Source organism: Apis mellifera, linkage group LG14 (assembly GCF_003254395.2).
Source record: "Apis mellifera strain DH4 linkage group LG14, Amel_HAv3.1, whole genome shotgun sequence".
Taxonomy (NCBI): domain Eukaryota; kingdom Metazoa; phylum Arthropoda; class Insecta; order Hymenoptera; family Apidae; genus Apis; species Apis mellifera.
The window spans coordinates 4,297,628-4,310,926 of record NC_037651.1 but is presented as its reverse complement, the minus strand read 5'-3'; the positions used below and the strand labels follow the sequence as shown (position 1 = coordinate 4,310,926).

The window sequence follows — 13,299 nt, the reverse complement described above, 5'->3', positions numbered from 1 at the left end:
GGTTTCGCGGTTCAACCTTCCTAGAAAACTAATTCCGTTCGGCATAAATTTCATTGCGTTTCATCTGCAACTTCGCTGCGGGATCTTTGGGAGCGGAAATTTCGGGAAACTTGCCGACGATTCCGCTTCGACGCGTGCGACGCGGAAGAATAATCGTCCTCGTCCGGTTAATGATACTCGTCGATCTGCAAACAGCACATGTTTAGGATACGATTTGTAACACGAGAACGAAGAGGAGATGCGTGAAAAATTATAAAGATAATATTTTTGATGTTATAGCTCGGTCTGACTAGCGTTTTAATCCACTTGTTCGATTACAATTATTCTATACTACTTGTTCGTATATATAACTGTCCTGTTCCACTTGTTCGATTATCTATGCAGAAATTCGTTAATTAAATTATATTTGTCTTACTCTTTCAATATACATACATAGAACTCGTAACTTAAAATCGATATTTCATTCTTTCCAGTATTATTTTTATTACTTCCAGCCGATTTGTCAAATTTTTCCGCGTATGTTTCCGACATAAAATAGAAAATAATATAATATTCGTAAAAACCGTTTATATATAATCCGCTGCACAACAACAATTGAATTCATCGGACCAGTTTGCGCAAACATGTTCCTCGCAACAGGAAACAAGAAAATATGGCAGAGTTTCAAAAATGATAGGGGAAAGCAAACTATGGGCGAGCGTTGGTCGATTTCTCGAGACTTTTATTCTCGTCCCTTGCACCGTGTCCACGAAGACACCCTGTCAAACCCGATTCCTTTTCCGGCGTATCATCTTTCGCCTGGAAAAAAGATGTCGCCAGACGATCATGGCCACCGGACGTGGAAAATGGAACGACGAAGGCAACATCCCATCGGGATTCCTTTTTACCACCGCGTGAAAGTCTCGTCTCTCGGGCAGGGGTTGCCAAGAGGGGTTGTCGGGCACAACTGATCGAGGAGCGTGTCGATAAATCAAAATCATCGACGCCGTGGAAAAAAGCGTTGGACGGTGACCGTTTCAAGAAATAATGAGTTTGAAGCTGTGATGAAATATTGGCCGAAATTGATGCTGCGCGTTTGATCGATAATTAACGCGAGATCTTTCGCGAGGGATGAATTTTCACCTTTCAGAATTTTATGTTATTGAATTCGAAGAAAGATGATGAACATCTTCAATCAAAAATTGGAATTTTTCTAAACTATTTGGAAAATAAAATCTTCATTAATATTTCTTTAAAATCTATTTTTAGCTTAATCTTCGTTAAATTCTTCGTTAATACTCGAACAGCCAATTTTACTAATAATTGCTTCGAATCATCAATGTTAAAATTCGAGTAAAATCATTATACGCGAATTCATAATAATCCTTGGGGAATTGGCCGACGCGGTTTGTGCCAAATTAACCCGAAATCCACGGCAGTTGATCGGCGCATTAAATAAATCCGACAACAAAAGATCGGGTATTATCGAAATTTCGATAATCCAGGCTGGATAATGAGAGTCAATTGCCAGACAAAAGAGAGATCTATGTGCTAAACACCGTATCGATCATTCACAGTTTTTCTCCCGGATTTATGAAAAATTATAAAAACGACCAATTGAAAAACTTTTTGGCAATCCATCTTTTCTTTAAAAAAAAATCTTTTTTTTTAATACGTACGTCTTTATTAATCATTCGTGAGTAATAATCGGAACGAAATACGTCGCTGTGGTGACAGGAAAAAAAAAAAGAGTGGAACAAAAGAGGGTGAAGTGGAAGGGTGATGTAAAGGGCCAGATTAATAAAATGTTATTAACCCTCGCCGTTGGACTTTAATATTCGTCGGTGTGCCTCGTTAATTCATCGTTCGTAGCGTATGATTTATTGTCGGCCGATTAGAATATTGGATTAGCGTGTTAAAACGATGAAGAGTGGTCGTAATGAACGTGGCCCGAACTTTTCGTAATACCCGCATAAGATATTTTAATCCTCGGTTAATTAAAAGGAATAAAATACGAGGGAAACGAGTTACATTTCGCGAGACGGATATTAATTTCGACAGGTTACCCGGGATCATGGCCGACAACCATCTTTGATTCGTGACGAATCGTCGAGGGGATTTTGGTCTTTCGAAAGATAGAATAGAAATTCGAGGATTCCTTTTTATTGAACGTTTTGTAACAATTTTATGATTCTTTTATTCTTAGATGATCCTGAAAAAGTGAAAATTTCGAATGAAATTGATAAAAAAATTAGAGAATTGAATCCTGAATATTTTAACATAAACAACGTTAACGTAACAAATTATAAGAATCATTAAAATTTAGATATTTCTCCATGATCCACTAAAAAGATAAATATTAATTAATTAAACATAAATTTGTCCTTCGATCAAAATCAAACAATGGAAACGATTCAATCTAAAAAAAGAAAAAAAATCCATTTACCTTAAAAAGCTTCAATTAGCCAAACAACCATCGAGAGATTGAAATCGATTCAATTATGCTAATTAAAGTTTCCATCGTCCATCGAACAAATACAACTTCCGATGCTACTCAACTGAAGCCAAGAAGGAGGGGGGAGGGAGGGGGATCCACGTGGCCGTGAAAAACACTGGGTGCAAGTTTGCCGACCTTCGACGAGGGATGGTGGTGTTCAGGTGGCGTAACCAGGCTCGTGGCGAGTGGGTGGGTGGCTGGTGTGCGGTCGACCATTGGTTCAAGCCTGGAAAGTTCATCGTCGACGAGCGGCGACAAAACCGCGGGTGGCTTTTATTAAAATGTTGAATCCAGACCTTCCCCTCTCTCCCTCTCTCTTTCCGCCTGCTCGCCCTGACTTACGTTTCTCATCCGCCCCCGCAACGGGGAGAAATCAATTTGACCCCCTCTCCCCCTTCCAAACGCGATATTACCGCGTCACACCCTTGAATATATGCTCCCCTCTCAGAGCGTGCCCCTTCCTTTTCTTTGAATTTCGATTTCGTTCGAATGGCGCGTGTAATAATTTTTAAATAACGCTTCGAAGTTATTAAGGTTGAATTAAAATATTAAATTGAAATAAAACGTAAAACTCTCTTCACTTAATCTTAAATCTCTCTTCTTTTCATCTCTGAAGAATCTCATTTAACATAATCATATTTAACATCACGTTTTAAGATTTATTTCTTTAACAGATATGCTATTTTATTCTACTGTTCTGTTTAACCGTGATTGTCTGAATCTACTTGTCGGATTAAATTTATTCTATTCTACTCTACAACGATCGTCTTCTTGTACCTGTTAAATAATGAATATATGATCAGTTCGACTATATTTTATATTTTTACTACTTTCTATATTACAGTAAATAATACAACTTACCAATCATTATAGACTGTACAAGTTTTATACGAGAAATATATTACCCCCACTTCCACACTATATTTTATATTTTTTACGTATCCCCAATCCTTTCACATCCGTGACATCCTGTACGTACAGGATCCAGCAGCTATCGACTCGCACGATGGATTATCCAGGAACGAAAGCGAGATATCGAGCGTAGGAGAAAGTAAGAAACACGTGGAGGGTCGAAATCGTAAAAGGAGCGAAATGGAAAGATATCGTGCACGAAGGGTATGGTGTGCTCACAAGAATCGAAAGGGTAATCCGCCGCGATCCTCGCTTGCACTCTGACACGGAGGGGGGGGGGGAGAGAAGGGTGGAAGGGAGGGAGAACACGCTCTTTATTTCCTTATCTATCCTCCACTACCTATTTCTTCGAGATGTATTCGTAAATTGACTTCCATTCTGTCGGGTTTTACACTTCACATCGTATCGCGCGCCGATAGTATCGCGAGAATAAAGAAGTTGGCTACGCCTACTTTATTTTCGTGATTTCACTTTTCCATTTTCGAGAAATCGCGAGATCCGATCGCGAAATATCTTCGACGAGGATTTTCGTGAAAATTTTTTCCCTTTCCGACAGGAAAGGAAATTCACGTTGAAGATAACTTGCCATTATGAATAATAACATTGAATGCTACATTTTAAAAAAAAGGATAGAAGAAAAGTTAGAATAATTTGTGTATAATATATTAATAAATATAATTTATAGATCTGATAATCATTTTCAATAATTGCTACGTAATTCGATGCACTATCAATCCTATTATTTTCCAGATTCATCGAATATTGAAATATTTTTAGGGAGTTTAATGTATTCCAACCAACTGTAACCGCAATATTCGATGAAACACCATATAACAAAATTACACGAAATTTCTTCCACGAATCCGACTTCGTTCCAATCTTGGGAGAGACTCACCTTCCCGGCGAATTTTCTTTACCTTCAACAAAGCCGTTCAAGTAAGTAAATAAGACGCAATTTCCGGCCGAGAACAGCAAACGGGGATGCAATAATCCAGAACCGCGATTTACGACACACTTGCCGCGGAATATTAATTCAAATTGGCCGCAAATTTCTTCGAAGAAATCAGAAGCTCGATAAACGGAAGTCTCGTTGATTCGTTGCTGCATAATTGAATATTCTTTTCATGGGATGAAAAGAGACCTTTTTTTCGATGGAAGGAAGTAAAGAAATCGGGATGTAGATAGCGAGGGATCGTTCGGTCGGAATGAAATTTTTCGCCAAATTTTTCGTACGAATTTCTTCCACTCCCTTGTCTCGTCGAGTTTCCCTCTTCCTTCCGGCGAGTTGGAAACCCGATGACTTTGGACGGAGGTTTTTGAAAAACTGCCAAACGAGGCGAGGAGAAATTTTTTGTCGGTTATTCGGGAACCCAAGTTGGGGAAGATATTTTTAATTTTTAATCGTTTCGGAAGAAGCTTCATAAAGTTTCACGCTGATGGAGAAAGATTTTTATACGAGGAGTCGATCTAGAACAGACAAGTTTTCGAGAAAATAATCTTTCGATTATTAAAATATTATAAATGTATAATAATATTATAAAAATATAATCTATTATACTATACAAATTTTGTAATCTTTGAATTGAAAAATATATTTGAATTGAATAATAATCGAATAACTTGTTGAAAGACTTGTTGTAAAAAATTTTTCGTTAGAAGAAATTTTAAGATTAATCGTCGATACTTTCAATTTATTATACGACATACGATATCCATACAATAATATATTGCCTACAAAAAAGTATTCGGAAAAAGAATTAAGCTGAAGGAAAACAAATTCCAAATACCTCATCTCTCGAAACCGATGTTAAACACATCTTCGTCTAATCGTCACGGGGCTCGATTCCCTGCCCCGGGGGAACGGAATTCCTATTCCTCTCGAAAAATTCCGCAATCTTCCACTAAGGGGACGCGTGGCCGACCGTAGAAACGTGAAACGAAAGCGGATGTCGCCCATCGCGGCCACCGCGACGCGGAACGACGATGGTAGGAGGAGTTGAGATCGCTAAAAGGAATGCGCAGTCGAGCAGAAAGAGGCCTCAGGGGGGCGGTAAAAGGGAGATAAAATAATGTAGGAAGAGGTTTAAAAAGCTTGGAGGGAACGAAACGGAGCGGAGGACCTCGAGGGGGCCACGTTCCCCTATTTTTTACTCGCCTTCATCGTTGCTTCGCCTCGCTATCGATCGATTCAGGAAATGGGGGGAAGAGAGGAAGAGAAAGGAAGGGGGATGGGGTCACGGGAATTTCACTGAGGAGGGCGGGGTGACGATTCCGTTTCTTTCGACGATTTACATTCGCCGGTCGAAAATCGCCGCTGATTCCATCGAATGCATTATGCATGACCGAAGTTTTGTCTTCTGGTGTCGTTGCTCTGAGCTGTCAGAGTCCTGGCTCCGAGGAATATTCTGTTGCCGAGACTTTGTTCAATCTTGGGTGATTGTGGGACGAACGTTGTGGAAACGTTGTACACGTGTTTCTTGTTTGACGTGTTCTTGTGGAGGTGATTTTCCAGAATTGTGGGAATAGTTTGTAAGATTGATGATGGATTGTTGTTGGGGGATTTTCGAGGAAGAGAATTTTAGAGAGTTGAACGAGAGAGATTCGATTGGAAAATTTATTTTATAAATCTGTTAAACTTGTGTAATTTATTATTGCTTTAAAAGTAATCGATGAAATGTAAACTCTGATAAAAAGTACCCCACTTTTGAGTATTTTTGTTACCTAATATAGATAGAATATATAATTTTGTTTCTGCACAAAGTAATTAATCGAATCGTTAATTGATTTGATTTTTAGAAATTTTAATAATCGATGCAACGAGATATTACTTGAAATATGAAAATTGATCATAAATTATATCATACGATATAAAATTATATTGGAGATGGATGCTTAAGAAATCAATAAGAAATTCAGTAGTACGAACTACGAATTGTTTCAATATTTTACTATCAGAAGATACGAACAAAATAATCATTATATATTATGCTAATTTTAATACAATGTTAATAATTCATTTCTAATTTAATCCTTTAATAAATAAACGAATGAATATTTCGTTGTAATTGAAATAATATCGAAATAAAAATAAATCAAATAAACTTACGAATTATAAATTATAATTTCGCACCAAGAGGAAATTATAATTTTGTTTATATCGCATTAAATATAAATTTATAATCAAAAGATTTAATGGAAAATAAAATAGCAATAAACGACATCTTCCTTTAATTAAATAACGTTAACGGGGTTGTCGAATAACATGCTAATGGGGATGGCATAGTGTAGCAAACGCTTTGACGTTTTCTTTCCTGAACAGAGCGGAGGAACAAGCTTAGTTTGCGGGTTCTTTCTTGCCTCTGGGAATCGGAAATTGTTTGACTAGTTGGAAAAGCTTCGTCGAGTATTAAGAGAGTGTTTAATCGGGAATTTACATCGCTTCCCGTCGAATGGTAAATTGTCGAAACGCCGGGGAAGCATATGTAAGCAGCAACTTGTTGCGCGTTGTTCATTTCGAATTTCGGCGCATTCGTTTCGAGTCTTTTGAAGATATTATAAAGAAGAAATTACGATATTGATTGGTTTGCAGAGAAGAATTTTCTAAAACGAGTTTTAATATTAAATCGCGACCTGAAAATCATATTCAATTTAGATAATTCTTTTTGATTAAGAAATGTGGTATGAATTGAGAATGATCCGATATTGTAATAACATAAGAATATATAATAAGAAAATTAAACAATTTCATATTTTAGTCTATCGTATAAAAATGTAATATATTATAAAAAAATATACGTTCGTATTTATTTTTGTATTTGCCATTTTTTTTTAAAAGAAGTTCAATTATTATTTAATCATAAGCCAAAGAGGAATTAAGGGGATAGATAAAAGATTAATAAGATTTTTCTTTAAATCTTAATCTTTTTCCATCAAAATTTAATAAGATGTAAATTCCTTTCAGAATTTAATAAGATGTTCCGTCTAGAAGGAAAGGAAAGAATAAATTCTTCGCTGCTCCCTATATTATATAATTTAAACGATTGAATCGATTATATATTTTAATTCGCTTCAATTTTTCTCAATTATCCTCCATAAAATTTCTCGAACTATAATTATTTCGATTCGAGTTCCAAAATCATGAAAAATTCCATCAATAATAAAACTTTTATATTAATAATTTATAGACACGTCTCTTTCTAAAGCATTCTTCAAACGACTCATTCTTCGCACGAACGCGTCAATTTCTCGATTGTTTGTTAACCTCGAGAAAGGAGAATCACTCCTGTGGTCGTCAAGTTACTAGTATCGACCGCTCCAACTCTTAAGTAGGGTTTGAAGGTGTTCTCGAGAGCCTCGTCTTTGGTTTATTAAGGCCGTCTTGGATCTCCAAGAGGTCGAATCTCGCTTATTACCCCGGCCACCGCTCCTCCAGAATGTGTGAAACCGCAACATCGTCCTCGATCCTTAATTGAAACGTTGTCTGAACCGTGTGTAAAGATTCTTCGAAGGCGAGAGAACCCGCGCGTATTCATCGATTTTTCAAACGATTTAAATTTTTTAAATTTCTAAAAGATTACAGCGTTAATTATTGAAATTTCACTGCGAGTTTTCAAATTTTCCAAGCTTCTGAAATTAAAAACCAAATATTTGTATTATTTCTTCAATATTCAAAATTGTTAAATGCTCACATTTTCATTAAAAATAAATTTACGAATTCCAAGTATCGATTTTTCCAACCCAGTCGCCACTTGAAACCGCATTCTTATCGAAGCTTTGGCTTCCATTATGTCACACCATTATCTTACTGCGCGATAATCCGATCTCATCTCAATGATTTCGATTAAAAGTCTCGCCATAAAAAAATTAAAGGCACCATGAAACTTAAAGGTTTGTTCTTTCCATGATAGTTTCGCGTATTAGTGTCGCAAAATCGTGTCCAGTGTCACGTGATGGACACAGAGGAAGAAAAAAGCGGCGTGAATTTGTGTCGAAACGAGGGGAGAAGGTTCGTCAGAGGGTTTAGCGGCTGCAGTCGCGAACGAAAAGAAAAGCAGCCTCGTTAAGGCGACTGTTTCAAACCCTTGAAAATTTTTGCAAACGGAACGAGGGTGCGGACGTTGACGAGAGGAAGAAACGTGAGCTTCGACGCGCGAAACTAAGCTCGTGTATTTATTTTAGACGTTCTACCCGCTCATTAATCGCGCGTAATGTTTTAAGGAGAAGAGAAATGTGTGTTTGAACGAGTGGAGAAGAATAATAACGTTGATCGGGCGTTAATTAATCGGGGAAAGAGTTGAAATTATACCAGGTTTTTTTTATCGAGTCGAAGAGAAATGTGGCTTAAACAAACTTAATTAAAAATTTGGAAAAACTTTGAACTTATATAACTTTCGAGATACTTATTTTTAATCGTACGAATGAAAGATCGTTGGAACTTTAAAATGGAACGCTTTCTCGTTCATTTCTCGATACGACTTCTGGTTCCCGAGATATCATTGTGAATAAGGAAGAGGATAATTTCTAATCGTTCGATATCCTCGTCCTTTAGTTGCTCTGGATTTGTGGGATCGTTCGCACTTTATCCCACTGATCTATTCCAAACTTCAGACAAGTGACAGATTGTTGGAAAAACGTGGGTATATAGAAAAAAAATATGTTACGCCACTAAGTTGTGGATTTACCCGTAATCCTTGCACTTTTGTTTTAAGAATAGAGAAGACTTTTAAGTTCTTATATATCCCCGAGATAAAAGAAAAAGCGAATTTAACACAATTTCCTTTATTTCTCGAGTGGATATTGCTAATAAAACTTTGGCAACCTTCTCACGTTTTTTTTTCTATTAAAAATCCAAGTTTCATTTGTGATTGCAATGGTCTGTTGTTGTTCTTGTTATTGTTGTTATAACAATACAACGGAATAGGAACAGTAAAATGTTATAATATAAATATATCTTCGAAACGACATAACGTCGAAAAGAAGAAGAGATAAAAATGAATTAAAAGTCATTTCCATTGGGAATTGAAGATGAAAAGAAAAATTCCATTTTAAGTGTTGTCAACGATAAAAGAAATATACATTGCGAGGTTTAATATTGCGTTTCCGCGAGGATGATAGACATTTTTGTCTCGTTTAGTTAATCTTACGGAAGTTGTTAGAAATTTCTTTGCGCCATCGTACTTTCGAACGCAGTTTTTCGCAGTTTTAGTTCAGCTCGCTCGTTTCTTGGCGCGTTAAACTTGCCCGACAGGAGATGCGCGTTAATTTTTTACGGGTCCATGAATAATAACTCGCGCAGGAAAGTTTGGAGGATCGTCTAATTAACGAGCGACCGAAATTTTCGTGAACAATTTACAAATATTCCCGCTTCTCTAAATTTTCTTTGTTGTTTTTCTTTACAACAATTAGTTCGAGTCCAATCTTTTTTTTCTCTTTTTTGCTTTTGATGTTAAACTTTCTGTTTCTATATATTTATTTTTAACCAAATTTATTATTAATCTACATCTGAAAAAAGAAATAAGAATAATTTGAGATGAAAATGATATGAAAATAATTATGTTAATAAATTGAAATACAATCGAATGTGAAAGAAAAATGATATGAGATATTAAATGTGATGATTAGGAGAAAGTATTATTCTGTAGGAATTATTATTGTTCTTAGAAGTTAGCACGTGAATGATAATATTTACATAGAATATGAAGAGAAACATTGAAATCATCGCTTCAGTGTTTTCATAAAAAACAGTTGGGAAAATGCATGATGTATATAATGGTATAATTTTCTTCTTTGCAAAAATTTTACTTGATATCGTTTTCATTGAATGTTGTTTAATAATTGCTATACAAATAATTTCAGTTATACATCAAACATCATCTCTATCATCTATTTTCAGAAACTGAAACAACATCAGAGATTAGAATATGAAAGGCCACCAAGATTCGATTAAAATTTATTGAATCAGAATATTAGAAGAACTATACGAATAATAAAATAAATTATAATTTATCTCACCTCTTGAAAATTCAAATATAATGTTAATAAATAACGATGAGAAATTTCTATTCTTATTTATAACGAAACAATTTTTATTTCTACGAAATCGAATTTATTTCTTATTATTTATGGCCACAACAATTCATCTCTCTCTTTTGTTCCCTTTTTTATCAAATTTATGTATAAAATGATTCACGTTTATATTGGAAATTATGACTTAAGTGAATAATAATTTTAGAATCGCAAATATCGGAAGAATGCAAAAAGGAACTATTTTTCTCGATCGATCTCGAGGAAGGAAGTTTCTTCGTTCCATGTAATAGTAAGTATATCCGGTTTTTACAGTTCCCTAATGATAAACACTGCCAGTAGTAATGCGCTTCTTGGTGCATTAACCTCGACCTGCATACAACCAAACACACGTACGCGAGTGTACAATAGAGGCTTTCTGGTTTCACTCAGAATCCTGAATTTGAAACCATCACACGGAAGATCTTCTTCCTCGATGCACGTGTTAATTGGAATCATTAAGTCTCGTGTGCACGTTTGAAATTAATTTTCGATTTTAGATCTTGCGAATCGTTTGAATTATATAAATCCAAAATCTCAACATCTTGACAGTATACAAATGGATTGGTCGAGTTAAAGAAATGTATATTGGGATGTAAAGTTGAATTGCGGTTTGAAAATGTTGAAAGTAGTCTCGTAGTCTTTTATATTCGTGATTGTTTCAATATTTCCATGGAAATGATTTTATACCGGCAAAATATGAAGAAAGAACAGCAACTACGAAAGAAGATATGAATGTAGGATAAATTAATATTAAGATATTTTCGAAAAAAAAAAGGAAAATGTATAAATATATTATATAATGGATCAAAAAAAGAACCAGTCAAAAAATTATTTTTTTCTAAAGTATTATTTTTCATTAAACAATAGAAAAAAATATATGTTATCGAAGAAACGTCAAAACCATAAACTATCTCGGACCGATTAAAAGAGTTGACAGGAGTATTTCCACGAGAATGGACAACCGCTCAATTTCCGTCAACATTTTCGCGAGATTTAATGTTTAACAACGTTCACGATCGGTATTTGCTTTCACGGTGGATTCATGGCTTTCCTGGCTGCCTGTTCCCAACCTATAATTTCTCGTGTCGACTGACTAAGCATTTCCACCCAACGTGGCCACGGCCATCCAACGTGGCCGACCAAGCGTTCTCGGACACTGCCAGATCACTTAACCGACTTGTTCCGTTTCGTTCGCCGACAATCTGCTTCCGATTATCGTTAGAAATTCTCTCTCGTTGCGTTCTCCGTTCGCGCCTTTCGTTATGCAAATTTGTCACTTTGTTTCTTTCTTCTTCAATTTCAGAGATAACGAAGATCACTAAATAATTATAATCGGATGAAGAAATTTTATACATCTTATATTTCTTATTATTATTCCACAAGAAAGGATTAATAGATTTATTCTGGTTGAGTGTTATTATTGAATTAACTTTTGTGTCTAAAATAATATTTTAATTCCAAGATTTTATTATTGAAATTTGCAAGGAATTGCATTAAAACTTTTGGTATTGGAAATTTAGGCTTAGAATAAAATCTCTTCAACAATATCTGCCAATCATCAATCTCACTGTATCTACAATTTTCCAAAACAAAGTAAATCTATTAGATCCAATTGACTTGTATCCTGAAAATAACACAATTTCATTATTGGATAATTGGCACAATGTTTAAAATGAATCCTTACCTTGCATCAACATCACTACACCTGCCATTCCTCGAAAAATAATCCCAAAGCAAATCCCCCTCCCATCCATTTCACAGATGAAGGATCCTTCAACTTTACCGTTTCAGAAAATAGAGAATAATCTTCTCTGGTGGGGAGGCAGCAGCGTTTAAAGCGCATTCGCGTTAACGAAATGGAGGCTAAACTGTGGCCACCGCGCCTCCCCGACCCCCGCGTAGAAACGAAACAATTACAACTATTACCCCCCCCCCCCAACAATTTATAATTCCTGGCAATCCTTCGCCCTCTTTCGCCACGAAGGCGCAGTTAAACGTTATTACTTGAACCGTTGCAGATAATTTCCCGCCGTTTTATTCGCAGAAGCATTTATAGCGCTATGCAAACGTCCCCGCTGACGAATTCGCGCCACCGAGAAACGGGGACGATGAATGTAATTCGGCTTTAACTCGTGGAAACGAGATACCGGGGTGAATGAAGGAATCACGAAGCAAGGAGGTGTGGGCTTGTTGTTGGATGCAAGGTAAATGGGGATGGCAAATGTTCGAGGAAAACTTGATAGACGAATGAATAAAATTGTAGGAAGGATTTGGGGGAGGATTGTAGAAGATTGAGAAAAATAATTTTTAATTGAATAAAAAAATATGATGATGTTGGAGAGGATAATTGATATTGGTTGATAGACAAAATTAAAGATAGTTGATAAAAATAAGTAATATAGGAGGGAAGAAGAGAAAGAAAGAAAGAGATTAACAAGAACTGATAAAAAATTGTAAACAGTTTTGTTAATATTATTAACAATATTTTGATGGTATATTTAAAAATTATTGGCATCATATATTTATTTTAATATTCATGTTCTTTTATGTATATTAAACAATATTTATATTTTGAATGAAAATAAATATGATTAAAAGAGAAGAAATAATTTATTGATAAACATCTAAATGACTGAAAATGTAAATGATAAAACGAATAACAAAGAGAGTTAATTAAGCTCTCTTTACGTATGCATGTAGAATTTATACCTTCGTGTATGAAATTCTATGGTAATTATATTTTTTTTTTCTTTATGAATATTTTATTTATGAATAATTATTCAACGTTTTTTTAAAAATGAAAAAAATTATTTTAATATGAAGATTTAACTTACTGTATCTTTCAT

The 13,299-nt window shown here is 35.3% G+C and overlaps 1 protein-coding gene across 4 annotated transcripts in view; it reads right to left on the bottom strand.

Moving 5' to 3' along the window:
* Positions 1-13,299, bottom strand: part of LOC725033 — a 178,021-nt gene that overhangs the window by 40,168 nt on the left and 124,554 nt on the right. The gene's annotated exons all lie outside the window — the stretch shown is intronic.